The sequence below is a fragment of the Sebastes fasciatus genome, chromosome 5 (assembly GCF_043250625.1).
Source record: "Sebastes fasciatus isolate fSebFas1 chromosome 5, fSebFas1.pri, whole genome shotgun sequence".
Lineage (NCBI taxonomy): Eukaryota > Metazoa > Chordata > Actinopteri > Perciformes > Sebastidae > Sebastes > Sebastes fasciatus.
Window position 1 is genome coordinate 1,188,780 of NC_133799.1, and position 4,948 is coordinate 1,193,727.

The following is a 4,948-nucleotide window of genomic DNA, read 5'->3' on the forward strand; positions in this document are numbered from 1 at the left end:
CTTTCTGTCCTACCGGCCATCTGATCCTCCTTTAACTGCCAATTACTGAACAGATCTGGGATTTTTAATGAGTGACACTCTCTCACCCTCCATCTGACAGTCTGCCTGTAAAAACACTAATTATATAGTCAGATGCTCTCAGAGAGACTTTACAGACTTTACAGTCCAGCATCCTCTCAGCACACAGAGAGAGATGTATGAATCAAAAGTAACACATAAATAATATTCTGTGAACAGGAACTGGAATGAAAACACACCACATGTCACCTGAACATCATATCAGTGATTGAGGAGCAGCTCGTTCTCAAACAATATACGTTCAAACGGAGTCGGCCGCCTTAAAGCAGCTGTAACAGTCTTCAGTCTTCAGGTTTCAGACGGCCCACATGGAACCTGGGCTGCAGGGATCCGCTCCTATAAGAGCACCGGTGAGGTCGGCCTCTAAAACCTGCCTCTACACGCTTCAGGAACTTTATTTTGAAACAGGAAAGGTTCCTTTCCCAAACTGCTGACACAATACTATGACCTAAAATATGATTATATATAGTAATATTAATAAAGACAGAAGAGTGTTCCATGTAGCCTCCAACATCTCTGTTTGATTCAGTGGTTTTTAGTCATCACATCCAGGAAGAGTTCCAGATGATAAATCTCATCTGTCAGCAGAACTCAGACATTTAATCAGAGAACAGACGACCGCAGGAATTCAGATTTCATGTTAATGTAACAGAGAGAGAGAGAGAGAGAGAGTCCTGAAGTCATCATAATGTAAAGACACACACACCTGCTCCTCATCAATCTGAAGGCTGCCTCTATAAATCTCATGTCATTTACTATTTGAAATATTACAGCTCTTCAGCATCACGCAGCAGAACCAGGAGGTAGAAATGAGATTAGAAGGATGAACATCTGTTTAGATATAATAGAGCAGAGAGAGGATGATTAAAGGTTACAGTCGTCTCTCGCTTTATTAAAACGTCACCGGCGTCGTTCATCTGAGCGCCGTGATGACCTCACTGTGTCGGTACACATGCTATAAACCAGAGATCATCTCTCTGTTCTGCCTGTTTCAGTCGGTTTCTGCTGACGACGTCCAACTAGGAAATTGCCTCCTCTGGCTGCCGCTGCAGGAGATTCATCATTTATGACTTTATTACGCTGTAACAGTAAAAACAGCTGATATATATGAGAGAGGTGGGAGGTTGTTCTGAGACGTCAGAGACACTTCAAGAGGACTTTTAGTCCGTCTGTCCACCACTTTAGTCCTGACTGAAATATCTCAACTACTACAGGATGGATCGCCGTCACATTTAGTACAGATATTCATGTTCCCCAGAGGATGAATCCTACTGACTTTTCCTCTAGCATCCAGGGATTACATTCTTTTAAGTCCAATGTCTCAACAATTATTGGATGAGTTGCTGTCAAATTTTGTACCAGCCATAGTTTTCAATTATTGTCAACATTTAGAAGATGGATCGGGACATGTTGAACATTCATGGTCCCCAGAGGATGAACCCTAATGACTTTGGAGATCTACCTGCAAAACATCTGACAACCCGGTCTCACCAAATGGCGAATGAATTACACGGCGAGTCTTTTTGCGTGCAATAAGGCGTGTCATTTCAACGCTGTGTGAATCTGCTCCACTCAGAGGTAGAGACGTAGAATAAAAAGAGAGAGAGACTGCTGATGGAGGAGGGGTCCAACAAACACAGGACTTTAACCAGGAGACCGCTGTTCATGTTGCAAAATGATGTTACGTTAGTGACGTTTGTGACATGGTTTCTGGACTAATGTTACGTTCTTTACATACGTATTTTACTTAGTTTACGTACTTATTTTAAGCCCAACCGTGATGTTTGTCCTAACCCTAACTAAGTGGTTTTGTAGCCTAAAAAAACCCCCCAACCGTAACGACCGACGTGGCGTTAAATGACACGCAAAAAGACAAAAATGCGTTATCATGACACACGAAATGTCGTAAAATGTTGTGCTGTTCGTATATGGCTTCCAGTGATATCAGGTTAGACATCCCCATCAGCCTCAGCTTTGTGTTTAGTGTTAATTTACAAGTATCAGCATGCTAACACGCTACACTAAGATGGTGAACATGGTAAACATTTAACCTGCTAAACATCTGCATGTTTGCATAGTGGTTTGTTGTTATTATGATAGATGATTGTTAGCATTTAGCTCAGTAGGTAAGTAGGTTGCTACGTATAACAGACCGTTGCTACGTATAACAGACCGTTGCTATGTATAACAGACCATTGCTACGTATAACAGACCGTTGGAGTTTTAAAGACGCCTGTGAATGAATTATTCATGTATTTGTTCACGTATCATATGATTAAGCTATACTGTGTTATCAACCATTATCTACATTATAATCAGTTTTTTCACTGCTCCTAAATGCTGAATGGAGGAGGTAGAAGCCCATTAAGTCTTCAGTATGTGACAGTAAAGACCAAACATACTAAACACATGTTTTAAGGAACATGCAGTAAATGTAGATATGCAGCCTGGTATGTTATCAGTCAGTCGTGTGTCTGATTAGTAACGTTAGTAACGGGACGTTGGGCTCCGTCAGGCGGCTGAACGTTGGCGGCGCTGAGCTGAGTGGACTTGTGACAGGTGGCGTCACTCCTACGCGCCGCCAGTCGCTCCACCAGGCAGCACAGATGGTGCGTAGCGAGCTGTGGACGCCAACAAGTTGTTGCTTTGGAGATACGTTATAAACCCCCCAATCCCCTCTTCACTTATAGCACATCACATGTACGTCTGTAGGAAAGAATGGAGATAATCACAAACTGTGATATTGTGTTTTATATTTACAACACAAACAGGAGGTGATGATGTTGTGTAAAGACAGAATTCATTGACAACAAAAGGCGTGTCATTAACGTGAGCCGGAGACGTGCAGTTACAGTAGGAACATTCAGTCTGATGGAGAAACATCTGGATGTTGATTGTAATCTGAGTCTCCGGCAGCTACAACATGCAGTCTGAATGATGCTGTATTATAATCAATACAAATATCGTGACCTGAAAGCACAACGACAACAGAGTGAAATAGTGTAAACTGATCACATATTGTACATGTTCACTATAAAAGCCTCCTGTCACACACACAATGAGTCGTTCTATAACTGGGGTACGTTTCACATGAACAAAAAAATTAAAAGTAAATGTGCTTTCTAAGGCTGTCAGTGGATTAAAATATAATTTTATCCGTTCAAAATGTACCTTAAAGGGAGATCTGTCAAGTATTTAATACTCTTATCAACATGAGAGTGGACAAATATGCTGCTTTTTGCAAATGTATGTATATATTTATTATTGTAAATCAATGAACAACACAAAACAATGACAGATATTGTCCAGAAACCTTCACAGGTACTGCATTTAGCATGAAGATTTAGTATGTCCGAAAAAAAAGTTTTTAAAAAGTCTGAAAAAAGTTTGAAAAAAAGTCAGAAAAATATCAGACAACTGTCCGAAAAAAGTAAAAAAAAAATATTTCCGAAAAAAAGTCTGAAAAATGTCAGAAAAAAGCCTGAAAAACGTACGACAAATATCCAACAAATGTCCGACAACTGTCCGAAAAAAGTAAAAAAAAAATGTCCGAAAAAAAAGTCTGAAAAATGTTCGAAAAATAAGCTCAAATCATATCAATTGGAACAAACCATTTTTTAGTTGCAGGGGTTGATGTTCTCAATTTAAAAAAAAATTTATTGTTCTAAAGTATTAAATACTATAAATAAATAGATCATACTAAATGTAATGGTTTTAAATCATTATTCTGAAACTAAGACCCACTCAAATGAAAACATATTGCAAAAACTGTCACATTAGGAACATCATGACAATTTCAAGCTAAATGAAACACAGTGTGCACAAAATGATCTTATAATATGCGTTCCCTTAATCTGTAAAATGTGATATTTTAGAAGAAAATATATTATTATCATCAACGGACATGAAATGTACCCCAATTAGAGAATGACTTACACACATTCAGATGACACTGAATACTGAAAAGCAACAGCAAATGGATCACTGTAAATGTAAAAGAAGTAGTTTGATATTTTGGGAAATACTTTCATTCACTATCTCGGCAGGAGTTAGATGAGTTAGAAGATCGGTACCGCTCTCGCTAACTGACTGTGACTGTATCTTCTCATCTAAACCTGGGCAAGAAAGAAAGAAAAAAAGCATATTTCCCAAAATGTCAAAATGCTCCTTTCAATAATGTCAGTGAATGAGAGTTTTATAAAATGCTGGTATGGATCTCATCAGCTTCTCTCTTCTTCATAAAACACAATGTTAAACCTCCATAAGGTTCAAAACAAGGTATCAACTCCTATGGGCAATTTAAAGGAAGAGTTCGAGATTTTAGGGAATACGCTTATCTGTTTACCCCGGTTTCCTGTCTTTATGCTAAGCTATGCTAAGCTAACTGGCTACTAACTGTAGCTTCACATGGTCTCAATCTCCTCATCTAAGTCTGAGCCAGAGAGGGAATAAGTGTGTTCCCCAAAACATTAAACCATAGAAATAAAATGAGAGTAGAACGGACATTCCCATTCAAATCAACGTAGCAGGACGGTCAGAGCAGCGGCCATTTTTATGTGTAGCTTTGCAAAGAACGTAGCGCGCTAACTTCTGTATACACAGGCTTGTGGCAAGTCGCGGACTCACCGGGGCTCACTCGAAGATAACTAAGTCAATACTTTATTTACAAAGAGATGCTCCCTCTCAGTGTTCCCTCTCAAAGCGGTGCTATGATTTTACAGGGACTGTAATAAATGCAAATATAGATCCGACTGTTCTGATTGCATTTTGTGCATCTGAGTAAAAAAAAAAAAAGCGATAGTGTGTTCTTTATACTATGACAGTTTTCCTAAAATTACATTTTAAAAAATCTCAATATATCGTCTTGCTT